Source organism: Anomaloglossus baeobatrachus, unplaced genomic scaffold (genome assembly GCF_048569485.1).
Source record: "Anomaloglossus baeobatrachus isolate aAnoBae1 unplaced genomic scaffold, aAnoBae1.hap1 Scaffold_924, whole genome shotgun sequence".
Classification (NCBI taxonomy): Eukaryota; Metazoa; Chordata; class Amphibia; order Anura; family Aromobatidae; genus Anomaloglossus; species Anomaloglossus baeobatrachus.
Window position 1 is genome coordinate 1 of NW_027445321.1, and position 22,228 is coordinate 22,228.

General features: G+C 49.2%; 10 non-coding genes across 10 annotated transcripts; all 10 read right to left on the bottom strand.

The window, feature by feature from the left end:
• Nucleotides 1–799: 799 nt before the first annotated feature.
• LOC142289371 (U2 spliceosomal RNA) lies at nt 800–990 on the bottom strand. The gene has a single exon (XR_012749861.1). It is a non-coding gene; the product is annotated as a U2 spliceosomal RNA (small nuclear RNA).
• A 1,387-nt stretch (nt 991–2,377) lies between these two features.
• Nucleotides 2,378–2,568, bottom strand: LOC142289383 (U2 spliceosomal RNA). The gene has a single exon (XR_012749872.1). It is a non-coding gene; the product is annotated as a U2 spliceosomal RNA (small nuclear RNA).
• Nucleotides 2,569–3,955: 1,387 nt separating this feature from the next.
• LOC142289395 (U2 spliceosomal RNA) lies at nt 3,956–4,146 on the bottom strand. Its single transcript, XR_012749883.1, has one exon. It is a non-coding gene; the product is annotated as a U2 spliceosomal RNA (small nuclear RNA).
• A 1,387-nt stretch (nt 4,147–5,533) lies between these two features.
• LOC142289398 (U2 spliceosomal RNA) lies at nt 5,534–5,724 on the bottom strand. The gene has a single exon (XR_012749885.1). It is a non-coding gene; the product is annotated as a U2 spliceosomal RNA (small nuclear RNA).
• Nucleotides 5,725–7,111: 1,387 nt separating this feature from the next.
• On the bottom strand, nt 7,112–7,302 carry LOC142289399 (U2 spliceosomal RNA). Its single transcript, XR_012749886.1, has one exon. It is a non-coding gene; the product is annotated as a U2 spliceosomal RNA (small nuclear RNA).
• A 1,387-nt stretch (nt 7,303–8,689) lies between these two features.
• On the bottom strand, nt 8,690–8,880 carry LOC142289372 (U2 spliceosomal RNA). Its single transcript, XR_012749862.1, has one exon. It is a non-coding gene; the product is annotated as a U2 spliceosomal RNA (small nuclear RNA).
• Nucleotides 8,881–10,267: 1,387 nt separating this feature from the next.
• On the bottom strand, nt 10,268–10,458 carry LOC142289394 (U2 spliceosomal RNA). Its single transcript, XR_012749882.1, has one exon. It is a non-coding gene; the product is annotated as a U2 spliceosomal RNA (small nuclear RNA).
• Nucleotides 10,459–11,845: 1,387 nt separating this feature from the next.
• On the bottom strand, nt 11,846–12,036 carry LOC142289374 (U2 spliceosomal RNA). The gene has a single exon (XR_012749863.1). It is a non-coding gene; the product is annotated as a U2 spliceosomal RNA (small nuclear RNA).
• Nucleotides 12,037–13,423: 1,387 nt separating this feature from the next.
• LOC142289375 (U2 spliceosomal RNA) lies at nt 13,424–13,614 on the bottom strand. Its single transcript, XR_012749864.1, has one exon. It is a non-coding gene; the product is annotated as a U2 spliceosomal RNA (small nuclear RNA).
• A 1,387-nt stretch (nt 13,615–15,001) lies between these two features.
• Nucleotides 15,002–15,192, bottom strand: LOC142289376 (U2 spliceosomal RNA). Its single transcript, XR_012749865.1, has one exon. It is a non-coding gene; the product is annotated as a U2 spliceosomal RNA (small nuclear RNA).
• Between the last annotated feature and the right edge of the window lie 7,036 nt (nt 15,193–22,228).

Genomic DNA, 22,228 nt, shown 5'->3' on the forward strand with positions numbered 1-22,228 from the left:
CGTCTCTTCATGTTGTGCACAGTTCAAACGGAAAATACATCAACAGGCAGACTACAGAAAAGCTTACTATCAAAGGTTAGAGGGGGGCTTTCTCAGAGGGCTTTTTACAGTTTTTCTATTCCCAATTAGCCGTTTAAGTGTACTTATTGAAAGTAGTAATTCTTTCATAGGCCGCCCTTTCTTAGTATTTGACGTTCCTTATATTGCGGTATGAGGCTTCGCAGTAGGTTGCAAACATTCATCACCCATGACTGTCCCCAATTGAGCTCAGAAGCTCAATGTCTATCATGACCTCTCTTTTAGAATGTCCAAGAGCAAGCAAACTATTCCTCCAGGAGAGGGCGCCAACAGACTACTAAAGAGATCATCATTACTCAAAGAAAACCCCAAAAACCAATGCATGATAGGAATAAACAGGTAACTTTCTTTGGAGTGGAAGCGGAGAGATCGCACCAGATGCCAATTCTAGATGTTATCACACCTGTGGTCACTGCAGCAGCAGGTGAATCCACTTTGTCCAAAAGGGATCTATTCCATTCAATTGCAAATGATCTAGATAAGACAGAGAACTGCAGCACGGGGACATAGCCGAGTTGGTCAGGTTGAGTGGTGATGAGTTTGCTATTTGGATGAATAAAGAAAGTCAAAAGTGTGAAAGATAAAAAACAAAAGGAGGAAGTGTGAAAAGTGAATGGGCCAAATTGAGGTGCATATGAAGACGTATGCTTTCTTCCAATTCATTAAATCGGGCTAATATGAATCAGGTGAATTGAGTTCTGCTTTTGGAAACTGGGTTAAGAAGGGGTGCACCGTTCCTGGAGGTACTGCAATACCAGGTCAATGCGTGGAGTGGACAGAGCAAGCTCTTTTTCCATCTCCCTGTTCTAAAAATCCATTTAATATATGGTCCCCAGATAGGGGACGTATCAGATATTAAACTGATAAGAACAGATACTACACTTGATCTTAGCCAAAAGGCCGAGAAGCGATAACCAGAATTGGTTTGGGCCTCGAGTGGCACCCTGGCCTATGCCGGACACATCTTAGGGAGAGAGAGCGAGAGGGAGACAAACCCACGCCTACACAAGACATTTTGTCACCCAAGCCAACCCTTGAAAAGGCTGCTTTGCAGAGCCAAAACAAGAAGAATGGTGCGTTTTGCAGCCGCCGCCCACTGCAATGAATCTGAATAACTCCTCCTTTAGGGCGCAAGCAACTCCCCTCCCCCTTGCAGTCTTTCCAATTCACGATACAAAAAGACGGACAGGACAGGTTGCCTGACTTTCCGTCACTGCCACCCTTTGCCATCCTTACCCGTAGAAAGCCCTTTCATCATCCCCAAACCCTAATCTTTTCCCTTTCCTTCCCAGCCCCCAAACCCTGCCCTCTGTACCTTTCTCACCACCCGCTTCCCTTCTCCTGTCATCCCCCTACCACCCGGGAAAAAAAGAGATTGCCCCCTCCTTCCACTAGCCCACCCTCCCACCCAAAGAACAACTTCTTCTGCGCAGCTTGTTTTCTAGGCAGCAGCGCTATTGTGATGTCATCGGGGGGCATTGTGACAAGCCGCCAGTGTTCCGTCTCTTCATGTTGTGCACAGTTCAAACGGAAAATACATCAACAGGCAGACTACAGAAAAGCTTACTATCAAAGGTTAGAGGGGGGCTTTCTCAGAGGGCTTTTTACAGTTTTTCTATTCCCAATTAGCCGTTTAAGTGTACTTATTGAAAGTAGTAATTCTTTCATAGGCCGCCCTTTCTTAGTATTTGACGTTCCTTATATTGCGGTATGAGGCTTCGCAGTAGGTTGCAAACATTCATCACCCATGACTGTCCCCAATTGAGCTCAGAAGCTCAATGTCTATCATGACCTCTCTTTTAGAATGTCCAAGAGCAAGCAAACTATTCCTCCAGGAGAGGGCGCCAACAGACTACTAAAGAGATCATCATTACTCAAAGAAAACCCCAAAAACCAATGCATGATAGGAATAAACAGGTAACTTTCTTTGGAGTGGAAGCGGAGAGATCGCACCAGATGCCAATTCTAGATGTTATCACACCTGTGGTCACTGCAGCAGCAGGTGAATCCACTTTGTCCAAAAGGGATCTATTCCATTCAATTGCAAATGATCTAGATAAGACAGAGAACTGCAGCACGGGGACATAGCCGAGTTGGTCAGGTTGAGTGGTGATGAGTTTGCTATTTGGATGAATAAAGAAAGTCAAAAGTGTGAAAGATAAAAAACAAAAGGAGGAAGTGTGAAAAGTGAATGGGCCAAATTGAGGTGCATATGAAGACGTATGCTTTCTTCCAATTCATTAAATCGGGCTAATATGAATCAGGTGAATTGAGTTCTGCTTTTGGAAACTGGGTTAAGAAGGGGTGCACCGTTCCTGGAGGTACTGCAATACCAGGTCAATGCGTGGAGTGGACAGAGCAAGCTCTTTTTCCATCTCCCTGTTCTAAAAATCCATTTAATATATGGTCCCCAGATAGGGGACGTATCAGATATTAAACTGATAAGAACAGATACTACACTTGATCTTAGCCAAAAGGCCGAGAAGCGATAACCAGAATTGGTTTGGGCCTCGAGTGGCACCCTGGCCTATGCCGGACACATCTTAGGGAGAGAGAGCGAGAGGGAGACAAACCCACGCCTACACAAGACATTTTGTCACCCAAGCCAACCCTTGAAAAGGCTGCTTTGCAGAGCCAAAACAAGAAGAATGGTGCGTTTTGCAGCCGCCGCCCACTGCAATGAATCTGAATAACTCCTCCTTTAGGGCGCAAGCAACTCCCCTCCCCCTTGCAGTCTTTCCAATTCACGATACAAAAAGACGGACAGGACAGGTTGCCTGACTTTCCGTCACTGCCACCCTTTGCCATCCTTACCCGTAGAAAGCCCTTTCATCATCCCCAAACCCTAATCTTTTCCCTTTCCTTCCCAGCCCCCAAACCCTGCCCTCTGTACCTTTCTCACCACCCGCTTCCCTTCTCCTGTCATCCCCCTACCACCCGGGAAAAAAAGAGATTGCCCCCTCCTTCCACTAGCCCACCCTCCCACCCAAAGAACAACTTCTTCTGCGCAGCTTGTTTTCTAGGCAGCAGCGCTATTGTGATGTCATCGGGGGGCATTGTGACAAGCCGCCAGTGTTCCGTCTCTTCATGTTGTGCACAGTTCAAACGGAAAATACATCAACAGGCAGACTACAGAAAAGCTTACTATCAAAGGTTAGAGGGGGGCTTTCTCAGAGGGCTTTTTACAGTTTTTCTATTCCCAATTAGCCGTTTAAGTGTACTTATTGAAAGTAGTAATTCTTTCATAGGCCGCCCTTTCTTAGTATTTGACGTTCCTTATATTGCGGTATGAGGCTTCGCAGTAGGTTGCAAACATTCATCACCCATGACTGTCCCCAATTGAGCTCAGAAGCTCAATGTCTATCATGACCTCTCTTTTAGAATGTCCAAGAGCAAGCAAACTATTCCTCCAGGAGAGGGCGCCAACAGACTACTAAAGAGATCATCATTACTCAAAGAAAACCCCAAAAACCAATGCATGATAGGAATAAACAGGTAACTTTCTTTGGAGTGGAAGCGGAGAGATCGCACCAGATGCCAATTCTAGATGTTATCACACCTGTGGTCACTGCAGCAGCAGGTGAATCCACTTTGTCCAAAAGGGATCTATTCCATTCAATTGCAAATGATCTAGATAAGACAGAGAACTGCAGCACGGGGACATAGCCGAGTTGGTCAGGTTGAGTGGTGATGAGTTTGCTATTTGGATGAATAAAGAAAGTCAAAAGTGTGAAAGATAAAAAACAAAAGGAGGAAGTGTGAAAAGTGAATGGGCCAAATTGAGGTGCATATGAAGACGTATGCTTTCTTCCAATTCATTAAATCGGGCTAATATGAATCAGGTGAATTGAGTTCTGCTTTTGGAAACTGGGTTAAGAAGGGGTGCACCGTTCCTGGAGGTACTGCAATACCAGGTCAATGCGTGGAGTGGACAGAGCAAGCTCTTTTTCCATCTCCCTGTTCTAAAAATCCATTTAATATATGGTCCCCAGATAGGGGACGTATCAGATATTAAACTGATAAGAACAGATACTACACTTGATCTTAGCCAAAAGGCCGAGAAGCGATAACCAGAATTGGTTTGGGCCTCGAGTGGCACCCTGGCCTATGCCGGACACATCTTAGGGAGAGAGAGCGAGAGGGAGACAAACCCACGCCTACACAAGACATTTTGTCACCCAAGCCAACCCTTGAAAAGGCTGCTTTGCAGAGCCAAAACAAGAAGAATGGTGCGTTTTGCAGCCGCCGCCCACTGCAATGAATCTGAATAACTCCTCCTTTAGGGCGCAAGCAACTCCCCTCCCCCTTGCAGTCTTTCCAATTCACGATACAAAAAGACGGACAGGACAGGTTGCCTGACTTTCCGTCACTGCCACCCTTTGCCATCCTTACCCGTAGAAAGCCCTTTCATCATCCCCAAACCCTAATCTTTTCCCTTTCCTTCCCAGCCCCCAAACCCTGCCCTCTGTACCTTTCTCACCACCCGCTTCCCTTCTCCTGTCATCCCCCTACCACCCGGGAAAAAAAGAGATTGCCCCCTCCTTCCACTAGCCCACCCTCCCACCCAAAGAACAACTTCTTCTGCGCAGCTTGTTTTCTAGGCAGCAGCGCTATTGTGATGTCATCGGGGGGCATTGTGACAAGCCGCCAGTGTTCCGTCTCTTCATGTTGTGCACAGTTCAAACGGAAAATACATCAACAGGCAGACTACAGAAAAGCTTACTATCAAAGGTTAGAGGGGGGCTTTCTCAGAGGGCTTTTTACAGTTTTTCTATTCCCAATTAGCCGTTTAAGTGTACTTATTGAAAGTAGTAATTCTTTCATAGGCCGCCCTTTCTTAGTATTTGACGTTCCTTATATTGCGGTATGAGGCTTCGCAGTAGGTTGCAAACATTCATCACCCATGACTGTCCCCAATTGAGCTCAGAAGCTCAATGTCTATCATGACCTCTCTTTTAGAATGTCCAAGAGCAAGCAAACTATTCCTCCAGGAGAGGGCGCCAACAGACTACTAAAGAGATCATCATTACTCAAAGAAAACCCCAAAAACCAATGCATGATAGGAATAAACAGGTAACTTTCTTTGGAGTGGAAGCGGAGAGATCGCACCAGATGCCAATTCTAGATGTTATCACACCTGTGGTCACTGCAGCAGCAGGTGAATCCACTTTGTCCAAAAGGGATCTATTCCATTCAATTGCAAATGATCTAGATAAGACAGAGAACTGCAGCACGGGGACATAGCCGAGTTGGTCAGGTTGAGTGGTGATGAGTTTGCTATTTGGATGAATAAAGAAAGTCAAAAGTGTGAAAGATAAAAAACAAAAGGAGGAAGTGTGAAAAGTGAATGGGCCAAATTGAGGTGCATATGAAGACGTATGCTTTCTTCCAATTCATTAAATCGGGCTAATATGAATCAGGTGAATTGAGTTCTGCTTTTGGAAACTGGGTTAAGAAGGGGTGCACCGTTCCTGGAGGTACTGCAATACCAGGTCAATGCGTGGAGTGGACAGAGCAAGCTCTTTTTCCATCTCCCTGTTCTAAAAATCCATTTAATATATGGTCCCCAGATAGGGGACGTATCAGATATTAAACTGATAAGAACAGATACTACACTTGATCTTAGCCAAAAGGCCGAGAAGCGATAACCAGAATTGGTTTGGGCCTCGAGTGGCACCCTGGCCTATGCCGGACACATCTTAGGGAGAGAGAGCGAGAGGGAGACAAACCCACGCCTACACAAGACATTTTGTCACCCAAGCCAACCCTTGAAAAGGCTGCTTTGCAGAGCCAAAACAAGAAGAATGGTGCGTTTTGCAGCCGCCGCCCACTGCAATGAATCTGAATAACTCCTCCTTTAGGGCGCAAGCAACTCCCCTCCCCCTTGCAGTCTTTCCAATTCACGATACAAAAAGACGGACAGGACAGGTTGCCTGACTTTCCGTCACTGCCACCCTTTGCCATCCTTACCCGTAGAAAGCCCTTTCATCATCCCCAAACCCTAATCTTTTCCCTTTCCTTCCCAGCCCCCAAACCCTGCCCTCTGTACCTTTCTCACCACCCGCTTCCCTTCTCCTGTCATCCCCCTACCACCCGGGAAAAAAAGAGATTGCCCCCTCCTTCCACTAGCCCACCCTCCCACCCAAAGAACAACTTCTTCTGCGCAGCTTGTTTTCTAGGCAGCAGCGCTATTGTGATGTCATCGGGGGGCATTGTGACAAGCCGCCAGTGTTCCGTCTCTTCATGTTGTGCACAGTTCAAACGGAAAATACATCAACAGGCAGACTACAGAAAAGCTTACTATCAAAGGTTAGAGGGGGGCTTTCTCAGAGGGCTTTTTACAGTTTTTCTATTCCCAATTAGCCGTTTAAGTGTACTTATTGAAAGTAGTAATTCTTTCATAGGCCGCCCTTTCTTAGTATTTGACGTTCCTTATATTGCGGTATGAGGCTTCGCAGTAGGTTGCAAACATTCATCACCCATGACTGTCCCCAATTGAGCTCAGAAGCTCAATGTCTATCATGACCTCTCTTTTAGAATGTCCAAGAGCAAGCAAACTATTCCTCCAGGAGAGGGCGCCAACAGACTACTAAAGAGATCATCATTACTCAAAGAAAACCCCAAAAACCAATGCATGATAGGAATAAACAGGTAACTTTCTTTGGAGTGGAAGCGGAGAGATCGCACCAGATGCCAATTCTAGATGTTATCACACCTGTGGTCACTGCAGCAGCAGGTGAATCCACTTTGTCCAAAAGGGATCTATTCCATTCAATTGCAAATGATCTAGATAAGACAGAGAACTGCAGCACGGGGACATAGCCGAGTTGGTCAGGTTGAGTGGTGATGAGTTTGCTATTTGGATGAATAAAGAAAGTCAAAAGTGTGAAAGATAAAAAACAAAAGGAGGAAGTGTGAAAAGTGAATGGGCCAAATTGAGGTGCATATGAAGACGTATGCTTTCTTCCAATTCATTAAATCGGGCTAATATGAATCAGGTGAATTGAGTTCTGCTTTTGGAAACTGGGTTAAGAAGGGGTGCACCGTTCCTGGAGGTACTGCAATACCAGGTCAATGCGTGGAGTGGACAGAGCAAGCTCTTTTTCCATCTCCCTGTTCTAAAAATCCATTTAATATATGGTCCCCAGATAGGGGACGTATCAGATATTAAACTGATAAGAACAGATACTACACTTGATCTTAGCCAAAAGGCCGAGAAGCGATAACCAGAATTGGTTTGGGCCTCGAGTGGCACCCTGGCCTATGCCGGACACATCTTAGGGAGAGAGAGCGAGAGGGAGACAAACCCACGCCTACACAAGACATTTTGTCACCCAAGCCAACCCTTGAAAAGGCTGCTTTGCAGAGCCAAAACAAGAAGAATGGTGCGTTTTGCAGCCGCCGCCCACTGCAATGAATCTGAATAACTCCTCCTTTAGGGCGCAAGCAACTCCCCTCCCCCTTGCAGTCTTTCCAATTCACGATACAAAAAGACGGACAGGACAGGTTGCCTGACTTTCCGTCACTGCCACCCTTTGCCATCCTTACCCGTAGAAAGCCCTTTCATCATCCCCAAACCCTAATCTTTTCCCTTTCCTTCCCAGCCCCCAAACCCTGCCCTCTGTACCTTTCTCACCACCCGCTTCCCTTCTCCTGTCATCCCCCTACCACCCGGGAAAAAAAGAGATTGCCCCCTCCTTCCACTAGCCCACCCTCCCACCCAAAGAACAACTTCTTCTGCGCAGCTTGTTTTCTAGGCAGCAGCGCTATTGTGATGTCATCGGGGGGCATTGTGACAAGCCGCCAGTGTTCCGTCTCTTCATGTTGTGCACAGTTCAAACGGAAAATACATCAACAGGCAGACTACAGAAAAGCTTACTATCAAAGGTTAGAGGGGGGCTTTCTCAGAGGGCTTTTTACAGTTTTTCTATTCCCAATTAGCCGTTTAAGTGTACTTATTGAAAGTAGTAATTCTTTCATAGGCCGCCCTTTCTTAGTATTTGACGTTCCTTATATTGCGGTATGAGGCTTCGCAGTAGGTTGCAAACATTCATCACCCATGACTGTCCCCAATTGAGCTCAGAAGCTCAATGTCTATCATGACCTCTCTTTTAGAATGTCCAAGAGCAAGCAAACTATTCCTCCAGGAGAGGGCGCCAACAGACTACTAAAGAGATCATCATTACTCAAAGAAAACCCCAAAAACCAATGCATGATAGGAATAAACAGGTAACTTTCTTTGGAGTGGAAGCGGAGAGATCGCACCAGATGCCAATTCTAGATGTTATCACACCTGTGGTCACTGCAGCAGCAGGTGAATCCACTTTGTCCAAAAGGGATCTATTCCATTCAATTGCAAATGATCTAGATAAGACAGAGAACTGCAGCACGGGGACATAGCCGAGTTGGTCAGGTTGAGTGGTGATGAGTTTGCTATTTGGATGAATAAAGAAAGTCAAAAGTGTGAAAGATAAAAAACAAAAGGAGGAAGTGTGAAAAGTGAATGGGCCAAATTGAGGTGCATATGAAGACGTATGCTTTCTTCCAATTCATTAAATCGGGCTAATATGAATCAGGTGAATTGAGTTCTGCTTTTGGAAACTGGGTTAAGAAGGGGTGCACCGTTCCTGGAGGTACTGCAATACCAGGTCAATGCGTGGAGTGGACAGAGCAAGCTCTTTTTCCATCTCCCTGTTCTAAAAATCCATTTAATATATGGTCCCCAGATAGGGGACGTATCAGATATTAAACTGATAAGAACAGATACTACACTTGATCTTAGCCAAAAGGCCGAGAAGCGATAACCAGAATTGGTTTGGGCCTCGAGTGGCACCCTGGCCTATGCCGGACACATCTTAGGGAGAGAGAGCGAGAGGGAGACAAACCCACGCCTACACAAGACATTTTGTCACCCAAGCCAACCCTTGAAAAGGCTGCTTTGCAGAGCCAAAACAAGAAGAATGGTGCGTTTTGCAGCCGCCGCCCACTGCAATGAATCTGAATAACTCCTCCTTTAGGGCGCAAGCAACTCCCCTCCCCCTTGCAGTCTTTCCAATTCACGATACAAAAAGACGGACAGGACAGGTTGCCTGACTTTCCGTCACTGCCACCCTTTGCCATCCTTACCCGTAGAAAGCCCTTTCATCATCCCCAAACCCTAATCTTTTCCCTTTCCTTCCCAGCCCCCAAACCCTGCCCTCTGTACCTTTCTCACCACCCGCTTCCCTTCTCCTGTCATCCCCCTACCACCCGGGAAAAAAAGAGATTGCCCCCTCCTTCCACTAGCCCACCCTCCCACCCAAAGAACAACTTCTTCTGCGCAGCTTGTTTTCTAGGCAGCAGCGCTATTGTGATGTCATCGGGGGGCATTGTGACAAGCCGCCAGTGTTCCGTCTCTTCATGTTGTGCACAGTTCAAACGGAAAATACATCAACAGGCAGACTACAGAAAAGCTTACTATCAAAGGTTAGAGGGGGGCTTTCTCAGAGGGCTTTTTACAGTTTTTCTATTCCCAATTAGCCGTTTAAGTGTACTTATTGAAAGTAGTAATTCTTTCATAGGCCGCCCTTTCTTAGTATTTGACGTTCCTTATATTGCGGTATGAGGCTTCGCAGTAGGTTGCAAACATTCATCACCCATGACTGTCCCCAATTGAGCTCAGAAGCTCAATGTCTATCATGACCTCTCTTTTAGAATGTCCAAGAGCAAGCAAACTATTCCTCCAGGAGAGGGCGCCAACAGACTACTAAAGAGATCATCATTACTCAAAGAAAACCCCAAAAACCAATGCATGATAGGAATAAACAGGTAACTTTCTTTGGAGTGGAAGCGGAGAGATCGCACCAGATGCCAATTCTAGATGTTATCACACCTGTGGTCACTGCAGCAGCAGGTGAATCCACTTTGTCCAAAAGGGATCTATTCCATTCAATTGCAAATGATCTAGATAAGACAGAGAACTGCAGCACGGGGACATAGCCGAGTTGGTCAGGTTGAGTGGTGATGAGTTTGCTATTTGGATGAATAAAGAAAGTCAAAAGTGTGAAAGATAAAAAACAAAAGGAGGAAGTGTGAAAAGTGAATGGGCCAAATTGAGGTGCATATGAAGACGTATGCTTTCTTCCAATTCATTAAATCGGGCTAATATGAATCAGGTGAATTGAGTTCTGCTTTTGGAAACTGGGTTAAGAAGGGGTGCACCGTTCCTGGAGGTACTGCAATACTAGGTCAATGCGTGGAGTGGACAGAGCAAGCTCTTTTTCCATCTCCCTGTTCTAAAAATCCATTTAATATATGGTCCCCAGATAGGGGACGTATCAGATATTAAACTGATAAGAACAGATACTACACTTGATCTTAGCCAAAAGGCCGAGAAGCGATAACCAGAATTGGTTTGGGCCTCGAGTGGCACCCTGGCCTATGCCGGACACATCTTAGGGAGAGAGAGCGAGAGGGAGACAAACCCACGCCTACACAAGACATTTTGTCACCCAAGCCAACCCTTGAAAAGGCTGCTTTGCAGAGCCAAAACAAGAAGAATGGTGCGTTTTGCAGCCGCCGCCCACTGCAATGAATCTGAATAACTCCTCCTTTAGGGCGCAAGCAACTCCCCTCCCCCTTGCAGTCTTTCCAATTCACGATACAAAAAGACGGACAGGACAGGTTGCCTGACTTTCCGTCACTGCCACCCTTTGCCATCCTTACCCGTAGAAAGCCCTTTCATCATCCCCAAACCCTAATCTTTTCCCTTTCCTTCCCAGCCCCCAAACCCTGCCCTCTGTACCTTTCTCACCACCCGCTTCCCTTCTCCTGTCATCCCCCTACCACCCGGGAAAAAAAGAGATTGCCCCCTCCTTCCACTAGCCCACCCTCCCACCCAAAGAACAACTTCTTCTGCGCAGCTTGTTTTCTAGGCAGCAGCGCTATTGTGATGTCATCGGGGGGCATTGTGACAAGCCGCCAGTGTTCCGTCTCTTCATGTTGTGCACAGTTCAAACGGAAAATACATCAACAGGCAGACTACAGAAAAGCTTACTATCAAAGGTTAGAGGGGGGCTTTCTCAGAGGGCTTTTTACAGTTTTTCTATTCCCAATTAGCCGTTTAAGTGTACTTATTGAAAGTAGTAATTCTTTCATAGGCCGCCCTTTCTTAGTATTTGACGTTCCTTATATTGCGGTATGAGGCTTCGCAGTAGGTTGCAAACATTCATCACCCATGACTGTCCCCAATTGAGCTCAGAAGCTCAATGTCTATCATGACCTCTCTTTTAGAATGTCCAAGAGCAAGCAAACTATTCCTCCAGGAGAGGGCGCCAACAGACTACTAAAGAGATCATCATTACTCAAAGAAAACCCCAAAAACCAATGCATGATAGGAATAAACAGGTAACTTTCTTTGGAGTGGAAGCGGAGAGATCGCACCAGATGCCAATTCTAGATGTTATCACACCTGTGGTCACTGCAGCAGCAGGTGAATCCACTTTGTCCAAAAGGGATCTATTCCATTCAATTGCAAATGATCTAGATAAGACAGAGAACTGCAGCACGGGGACATAGCCGAGTTGGTCAGGTTGAGTGGTGATGAGTTTGCTATTTGGATGAATAAAGAAAGTCAAAAGTGTGAAAGATAAAAAACAAAAGGAGGAAGTGTGAAAAGTGAATGGGCCAAATTGAGGTGCATATGAAGACGTATGCTTTCTTCCAATTCATTAAATCGGGCTAATATGAATCAGGTGAATTGAGTTCTGCTTTTGGAAACTGGGTTAAGAAGGGGTGCACCGTTCCTGGAGGTACTGCAATACCAGGTCAATGCGTGGAGTGGACAGAGCAAGCTCTTTTTCCATCTCCCTGTTCTAAAAATCCATTTAATATATGGTCCCCAGATAGGGGACGTATCAGATATTAAACTGATAAGAACAGATACTACACTTGATCTTAGCCAAAAGGCCGAGAAGCGATAACCAGAATTGGTTTGGGCCTCGAGTGGCACCCTGGCCTATGCCGGACACATCTTAGGGAGAGAGAGCGAGAGGGAGACAAACCCACGCCTACACAAGACATTTTGTCACCCAAGCCAACCCTTGAAAAGGCTGCTTTGCAGAGCCAAAACAAGAAGAATGGTGCGTTTTGCAGCCGCCGCCCACTGCAATGAATCTGAATAACTCCTCCTTTAGGGCGCAAGCAACTCCCCTCCCCCTTGCAGTCTTTCCAATTCACGATACAAAAAGACGGACAGGACAGGTTGCCTGACTTTCCGTCACTGCCACCCTTTGCCATCCTTACCCGTAGAAAGCCCTTTCATCATCCCCAAACCCTAATCTTTTCCCTTTCCTTCCCAGCCCCCAAACCCTGCCCTCTGTACCTTTCTCACCACCCGCTTCCCTTCTCCTGTCATCCCCCTACCACCCGGGAAAAAAAGAGATTGCCCCCTCCTTCCACTAGCCCACCCTCCCACCCAAAGAACAACTTCTTCTGCGCAGCTTGTTTTCTAGGCAGCAGCGCTATTGTGATGTCATCGGGGGGCATTGTGACAAGCCGCCAGTGTTCCGTCTCTTCATGTTGTGCACAGTTCAAACGGAAAATACATCAACAGGCAGACTACAGAAAAGCTTACTATCAAAGGTTAGAGGGGGGCTTTCTCAGAGGGCTTTTTACAGTTTTTCTATTCCCAATTAGCCGTTTAAGTGTACTTATTGAAAGTAGTAATTCTTTCATAGGCCGCCCTTTCTTAGTATTTGACGTTCCTTATATTGCGGTATGAGGCTTCGCAGTAGGTTGCAAACATTCATCACCCATGACTGTCCCCAATTGAGCTCAGAAGCTCAATGTCTATCATGACCTCTCTTTTAGAATGTCCAAGAGCAAGCAAACTATTCCTCCAGGAGAGGGCGCCAACAGACTACTAAAGAGATCATCATTACTCAAAGAAAACCCCAAAAACCAATGCATGATAGGAATAAACAGGTAACTTTCTTTGGAGTGGAAGCGGAGAGATCGCACCAGATGCCAATTCTAGATGTTATCACACCTGTGGTCACTGCAGCAGCAGGTGAATCCACTTTGTCCAAAAGGGATCTATTCCATTCAATTGCAAATGATCTAGATAAGACAGAGAACTGCAGCACGGGGACATAGCCGAGTTGGTCAGGTTGAGTGGTGATGAGTTTGCTATTTGGATGAATAAAGAAAGTCAAAAGTGTGAAAGATAAAAAACAAAAGGAGGAAGTGTGAAAAGTGAATGGGCCAAATTGAGGTGCATATGAAGACGTATGCTTTCTTCCAATTCATTAAATCGGGCTAATATGAATCAGGTGAATTGAGTTCTGCTTTTGGAAACTGGGTTAAGAAGGGGTGCACCGTTCCTGGAGGTACTGCAATACCAGGTCAATGCGTGGAGTGGACAGAGCAAGCTCTTTTTCCATCTCCCTGTTCTAAAAATCCATTTAATATATGGTCCCCAGATAGGGGACGTATCAGATATTAAACTGATAAGAACAGATACTACACTTGATCTTAGCCAAAAGGCCGAGAAGCGATAACCAGAATTGGTTTGGGCCTCGAGTGGCACCCTGGCCTATGCCGGACACATCTTAGGGAGAGAGAGCGAGAGGGAGACAAACCCACGCCTACACAAGACATTTTGTCACCCAAGCCAACCCTTGAAAAGGCTGCTTTGCAGAGCCAAAACAAGAAGAATGGTGCGTTTTGCAGCCGCCGCCCACTGCAATGAATCTGAATAACTCCTCCTTTAGGGCGCAAGCAACTCCCCTCCCCCTTGCAGTCTTTCCAATTCACGATACAAAAAGACGGACAGGACAGGTTGCCTGACTTTCCGTCACTGCCACCCTTTGCCATCCTTACCCGTAGAAAGCCCTTTCATCATCCCCAAACCCTAATCTTTTCCCTTTCCTTCCCAGCCCCCAAACCCTGCCCTCTGTACCTTTCTCACCACCCGCTTCCCTTCTCCTGTCATCCCCCTACCACCCGGGAAAAAAAGAGATTGCCCCCTCCTTCCACTAGCCCACCCTCCCACCCAAAGAACAACTTCTTCTGCGCAGCTTGTTTTCTAGGCAGCAGCGCTATTGTGATGTCATCGGGGGGCATTGTGACAAGCCGCCAGTGTTCCGTCTCTTCATGTTGTGCACAGTTCAAACGGAAAATACATCAACAGGCAGACTACAGAAAAGCTTACTATCAAAGGTTAGAGGGGGGCTTTCTCAGAGGGCTTTTTACAGTTTTTCTATTCCCAATTAGCCGTTTAAGTGTACTTATTGAAAGTAGTAATTCTTTCATAGGCCGCCCTTTCTTAGTATTTGACGTTCCTTATATTGCGGTATGAGGCTTCGCAGTAGGTTGCAAACATTCATCACCCATGACTGTCCCCAATTGAGCTCAGAAGCTCAATGTCTATCATGACCTCTCTTTTAGAATGTCCAAGAGCAAGCAAACTATTCCTCCAGGAGAGGGCGCCAACAGACTACTAAAGAGATCATCATTACTCAAAGAAAACCCCAAAAACCAATGCATGATAGGAATAAACAGGTAACTTTCTTTGGAGTGGAAGCGGAGAGATCGCACCAGATGCCAATTCTAGATGTTATCACACCTGTGGTCACTGCAGCAGCAGGTGAATCCACTTTGTCCAAAAGGGATCTATTCCATTCAATTGCAAATGATCTAGATAAGACAGAGAACTGCAGCACGGGGACATAGCCGAGTTGGTCAGGTTGAGTGGTGATGAGTTTGCTATTTGGATGAATAAAGAAAGTCAAAAGTGTGAAAGATAAAAAACAAAAGGAGGAAGTGTGAAAAGTGAATGGGCCAAATTGAGGTGCATATGAAGACGTATGCTTTCTTCCAATTCATTAAATCGGGCTAATATGAATCAGGTGAATTGAGTTCTGCTTTTGGAAACTGGGTTAAGAAGGGGTGCACCGTTCCTGGAGGTACTGCAATACCAGGTCAATGCGTGGAGTGGACAGAGCAAGCTCTTTTTCCATCTCCCTGTTCTAAAAATCCATTTAATATATGGTCCCCAGATAGGGGACGTATCAGATATTAAACTGATAAGAACAGATACTACACTTGATCTTAGCCAAAAGGCCGAGAAGCGATAACCAGAATTGGTTTGGGCCTCGAGTGGCACCCTGGCCTATGCCGGACACATCTTAGGGAGAGAGAGCGAGAGGGAGACAAACCCACGCCTACACAAGACATTTTGTCACCCAAGCCATGACCATTGAGGAAGGATTCTCCAGTCGTGCTGTATGTGTGTTACCCACCAATACCATCTGTAAATAATACACGAACTGCATGTGACTTGGTTTAAAATTGGCCACAGCAGCCTTTATTACCTATTATTTACATACTAACACAAGGGGGCGCCGTCCAACGGGCGACCCCAACAAATAACAATAGGTAACACAGTAACCAATACAGTAAATATACAACCCTGAGTAGGCCCAGTCCAGGAACCACTTCTCACCCCAGTATCCCTGGCCGCAACACACCGACCCAGAGATGAGGTATTAATCACCTACGGATTAACCCTCCAACTTTGCAGAACCCCGTGCCTGCAACATCCCGGAACCTGGAGCCACCATACCAAGATGGTGTCTCTCTGTCCAGTTACCATTGCCTTCAACCGCCTCTGGACCAGACCTACCCCCCGCTGCTGTGACAAAGAAACAACCCAGACAAAATTCCCCTCGGTATTAAACACAAGGGAGGGTGGGCGGGGATCGTTCCATATCCGGAAGTCAAGAGAGAGGGGGTAAGTCAAAGTCCTTTACTTACACCCCTCAACTGTCCCACCTCTTCCTCCAGGGAACTCCTCCTACCCACCAATCCCTCTATTCTGCCTTATAAACAAACCATTCCTGTTTCCATTAACCCCATCACTCCTTCCCTTCCCTCTAGTCATGTCGCCCCTCCACCCTATGGGTTCCATGGCTTTCTTGACCATTGAGGAAGGATTCTCCAGTCGTGCTGTATGTGTGTTACCCACCAATACCATCTGTAAATAATACACGAACTGCATGTGACTTGGTTTAAAATTGGCCACAGCAGCCTTTATTACCTATTATTTACATACTAACACAAGGGGGCGCCGTCCAACGGGCGACCCCAACAAATAACAATAGGTAACACAGTAACCAATACAGTAAATATACAACCCTGAGTAGGCCCAGTCCAGGAACCACTTCTCACCCCAGTATCCCTGGCCGCAACACACCGACCCAGAGATGAGGTATTAATCACCTACGGATTAACCCTCCAACTTTGCAGAACCCCGTGCCTGCAACATCCCGGAACCTGGAGCCACCATACCAAGATGGTGTCTCTCTGTCCAGTTACCATTGCCTTCAACCGCCTCTGGACCAGACCTACCCCCCGCCACAGGACAGGGCACGTGACTCCTTACGTGGCCTGGACCCGCCACACACCAAAAGCTTGTACCACACCTCCACGCAATCCCAGCGTCCACAAACAGCACCAAGAACGTTAAGATGCACCCCCATCGCATCACCAAAACCACCAGTTCAGCGCCACCAACTTTAGGCGCCGCCCCCCAATAAAGGCTCGATTGATACTGCCTACCGCACAAGCCACACGCCATTCCAAACCGGTCACACTATCAAAAACTACCCCACGATTAAGCCCGGGTATGTCTTCCACAATGCAACAAACCAACAAATTTTTTTTTTTTTTTTTTTTTTTAAAACATTCATAAATAACTTCTCGAGATACCTAATCGCTGCCTCCCACTCACTGGACCAGTACCATCGACCCGTCCAGACCCCACTGGCAAAATTTGGGCGAGCCTCAGACCGTCGAGGCCCCGAGAACCAACGAATGCCCAAATATCCAAATGAGGCACACCCTCACCACAAAACCCAGAGGTTATAAACCCACAGATAACCCCAACCTGTTACGCCAACCCATTCCACTCCCAAAAGACTCAAACGCCCCCATTGGCCTTAACCCGATAACAACTGAGGCCAACGTAACACCGAAACAAGAGGACTCCCACCTCCCAATACTTCTCACCACCCCTTTTCTGAGCCCACCGAGGGGCCTCCGTGGAAGCCCAATCCAGAAGGAAGACGACCCGTAGTATTCCGGGCGCCCACCCCCGCCACCTGCAATCCAGTCTGCAGCGCTGCCACAAAATGGTACCTTAACAAACGCGACACAATAATGATCCTGGGCGTCCTCACAACATAAATTCCGCACCCGGGACCGCGTATAACAACACCAACCTTCACCACCCGCCTAATCTGATTCGGTGAGCGACAAAGCCGGCGCTCAACCCACTGCACCACCTCGGACACATCCTCCAACATCCAACCTCCGCTCCTAACCGTAGATGGGCTGACCAACCCCACAATCTCAAAGCCTCCCAAAAGGCTAACACAAACCGTTTTGGACAAGGGAAACAAAACCTGCTCGTGCTCAGATGAACATAGCCACCACAAATCACTCACCAAACGCTTCCACAAAACAACGGAGACGAACCCTTGTATCCCGCTGCCTCACACCCTTACGACCAAACCCTTCAAGGCCTGCCGCGCACTAAGATCCTGCGAAAACATCTCTCCACATCTAATCCTCAACAAGACAGCCACAGCCGCCACCCTCTGCTCCACTGCTGACGCCGGCCTAGCAGCCTGAAAACCGTTAATCACCACTGCCAACACCCCCACCAAATACTCCACCGGGCCTTCCTCACACATTGTCCCAAACAACGTTATCCGCGCCACCCACACTTCTGGATATCAGCCCCAAATAACCTCAGTCACTGGGCACCGAGCCGCTCCCCAACACAGCCACACCAGACTCCACAAGCCCTCAGGACACACCGTGCCCACCTCGTCTGTTACGCGGCCTCAACTCCCGAGACCTGCAGAACTGGAAGGAAACAAAGCAGCTGCTATTCCCTTGGCGAACCCCAGTACTGGTTGCGCCACGCATACCATTTTTTTTTTTTTTTTTTTTCTTTTTTAAACGCATACAATTGCGAAACCAACTGTCGCAAGTACGCCACCCTTGGCCCCAGGATTAGCAAACCAACTATTAATCGAATTCTCCACCAACTGATAGTCAGAATGACAGCACACCTTCCTCTTGGAAAAACTGCCAACCTCCCCAACCCGACTACTACCACCGATTGGAAGCGCTACCCCACAATGCCCAACCAGAAAACCAACTGGACCCGCTGCATCCGAGTACCGCAGCTACGTTCCATCAGGCACTACCTTACCCAGCCACAATCCGCGGCCACTAAATCGCCGTAAGAAAAAACCTCCTACACCATCAGATCGTCATTGATCTCCTTCGTGACCACACACAAATGATCCGATGGCTGCACCCTTGGCGCAGCCATCGCCAGCCGTCCAGCAGACACGCCCCCCAGCGGCGTAACTCTGCACCCGTGGTTCGACCGCCCCTGCAAAGACTGCACCGCCTGAAACCGCACCGTCTTAGCTGACCTAACTGCCTCTATCGCAGCCCATAGGACCACACCATTACCCACGAATCCTACCTCTCTGACCATAACATCAAACTTTATCCCCCACAAACTGTATCACTGGCGTTGGACCCTCAGTCTTCGCCTGCGCCAACAGGCCCAAAAGAGTATCCACCACCATCTGCAATGAAACAAACAACCTCAACGAATCATCAACCCGCCAACCCGATGTAAAGAGAATGAACCTATAATGAATAAGAGGTGTAAGCTGGGACACACCACGCACAAACCACTCCACAAAGAAATAACCGCCCCCAACGGAACATAAAATGGGACAAAACCCATTAGCCCCCACCGATCAGCATAATAATAACTCCCCTCCCCACCGCAGCACCAGAACTGCTAGCTAGCAGGGTGGACCAGTAACAACCTAAATGCCGCCTCCAAATCCACCTTTGCCATCAATGCTCCACGGCTCACCGCCTTTACCAAATCCCACCCTCTGTCCAACGACACATAATAAACCGCCGACAATTCTGGAGCCAAGCAGGCATACACCGATGACTCCTCCAGATAAGATACGTTTTGAACAAGCCGAAATATATACATCTATATACAGCTCATTTCCGGCACTACCCACCAACAGAGAAACCCAATCATGACAAGGAGGGCCCCGAATGGCCCACCCATCCTGCCCAAAGCCACGTCCTGACCCCTCTTTCCACTGACAACCACCAGGTGTCCCCTCGCCCAGCACAAACTTCCAATAAGGAGGCAAAGATCCACCAATATAAATAGAAAGACGCAGAATTACTATGTTCCTTACCACAACCCAACACGTATGCTTAAGACAACCGTCCGCGCCAAATCTGCACCACCCATCATTCTATTCCCCCCAAAAAACCCTCATCGACCGTGTCGCCGGGGTTCCACGCCCCGAACAGCCAACTACCCCCCAAAAGGGGGGGGGCTGACTAGGAGCCGCCATCCACTGCAGCCATAAGGATGTGCCCGTATGCTCCTACCGCATACTGGCACGCAACACCTTCCCTTGCTGAAATTACACGGCGTACTGAAGCCAGACTAAACCGCCATATGACCTAAACAAGCCACCCCAAATGGATCCATATAACCGAACCATGCCGAACCAATTACCCAATTCCTTCCCCCGATACCCTTGCCAAAAACGCAAATGCCCGCAGCCACGTTGCAAATGTACGAGGGGTGAGCCTCCACCGGCGCTCCCCTCCCTCTACTTATCCTTCCTGGAATCACTTGGCTTAACCTAATCCAGGTGAAACTGTTCCAGGGGGAGCAGCGAAACTATTGCTACACGTTCCCCCATTCAAATCTTATCCCTCACATCCTCCAGCAAGTGAGCCCCCCCCCAGCGGGCCTTTGAAGCACCCATAACTCTCACACTTGACCACTGTCAGCCCAATGCACCACCTCATCCCCCTCTTCGCTCCTCACCACTCACTCTGTCACAGCCCTTGCCGCCTCTGCCCGAAAATGCTCCCCTGCCGCCTCATGCGCCCTCACTCTGCCTGCCGCACCTGCGCCTATTACCCACCGTTCCCGTCCATGCCGCCGGCGGTGCATGCGCACTCTCCACAACCGTATACACCACTGCAGTAAACCCCATACCTTGTCAAAACACAAACCCACTTGGCGCTGCCGTGTCCGCAGCCGCCCCCCCCACCAACTGCGCCCCAACCCTGCCGAATCCACGGCCGTCTCACCCGACCGCGACCCGGCGTATCCCGGAATAAAAGTCACGCCATCCAGACGTCTGATTCTTCCGTCGCTGCTTCCTCCTCCTCCTCGCTGGAGCCGACCGCCTCTGGCTCATGTAATGCAGACGCCGCCGAAGCGCTGCCACCACCACGGCCGTCCTCCTGGTACGCCGCGTGGGCACCATCCTCCAAGCTCCATCTTCTGTCCCGCGGCGACAACCCCGGAAACCATCCTGACCCACGGGCTGCCACCGCGGGCCTCATCTTCTGGCCCGACCCCCCCTGCTGCCTGCAAGGACAGGGGGTACCTGTGGCCCGACCTGCTGCCAGCAGACTCCCATCCAGAGCCGCCAGCCTCCTGCCCACCTGGGCCCAGAAGGCATCCGTCCGCCGGGTCCTCGCCCCCCTGGGGGAGACCGCCGCTGCCGGGAGCTGCACGCCTGCTCTGGGTGACCAGGCGGGGACCGCAGGGTCCCCGCCGTCACCCCCACGTACCGACGCCTCCCGGGCATCCGTCGCACCAGGCTCGCCTGCCCTGGTGCCGGACCCCTTGCTGGCTGCAGCCCCCCGGCCACCCCCCCTCCACCCACGGGGGAAGGGGGGTAACGCTGGCCTCCGTCCTCGCCGGGCGCTCTCCTGGCCAGGAGCCGCCGCATCCAGCCCTCCTGGGCCCCATGAAAGCCTCTGTCCGCTGGGCCCTCCCCCTCCTGGGGGAGACCGCCGCGGCCGGGAGCTGCAACCTGATCTGGGTGACCAAGCAGAAACCGCAGGGCCCCTGCCGTCACCCCCACTCACCGACGCCTCCTGGGCACCCGTCGCCCCAGGCCCGCCTGCCCTGGTGCCGGACCCACCACTGGCTGCAGCTCCGCGGCCCCCCCCACCGTCCGCGAGGGGTAAAGCTGGCCTCTGTCACCACCGGGCACTCTCCCCGTCCGGGAGCCGCCGCATCCAGCAATCCAGGCCGCGGCTCGGACCGGAAATAGGCCGCAGACAAGCCACGCCCCCCTCCCGGCTGCCGCGGCCCGGACGGAGATTCCTCCCGCGGCCGGAGCAGCAGCTGAGTACTGCCCTGCCCACGTCCTACCGCGGAGGGTCCCCGAAGGGGCTCTCACATCTCCTCCTCGCTCCCCCCGCACACGGCAAGTACCTGAGATATGAGGGAGGGGGGACGCCGCCCGCAGCTGACAGGGGAGCGAGGGGAAAGTGCCAACAGGTTAACCCCCAGCAGCCAAGGCGTGGGACCGCGCTGCCAGGGGCCCGTGCACTGCCATGATGAATTCGCTGGTCCCGGGTAGCAGCCATCCTGTCGCACGTCCGGATCGTTCCATATCCGGAAGTCTGGTGATGTGAGGGGCTGGGGAACCTCCATTATGACGTCCTTGTACAGATCTTTGTGTCCTTCTAAATACTCCCACTCCTCCATGGAGAAATAGAAGGTGACGTCCTGACACCTTATAGGAACCTCTCCAGTCAGATCGTTCCATATCCGGAAGTCAAGAGAGAGGGGGTAAGTCAAAGTCCTTTACTTACACCCCTCAACTGTCCCACCTCTTCCTCCAGGGAACTCCTCCTACCCACCAATCCCTCTATTCTGCCTTATAAACAAACCATTCCTGTTTCCATTAACCCCATCACTCCTTCCCTTCCCTCTAGTCATGTCGCCCCTCCACCCTATGGGTTCCATGGCTTTCTACCCTTGAAAAGGCTGCTTTGCAGAGCCAAAACAAGAAGAATGGTGCGTTTTGCAGCCGCCGCCCACTGCAATGAATCTGAATAACTCCTCCTTTAGGGCGCAAGCAACTCCCCTCCCCCTTGCAGTCTTTCCAATTCACGATACAAAAAGACGGACAGGACAGGTTGCCTGACTTTCCGTCACTGCCACCCTTTGCCATCCTTACCCGTAGAAAGCCCTTTCATCATCCCCAAACCCTAATCTTTTCCCTTT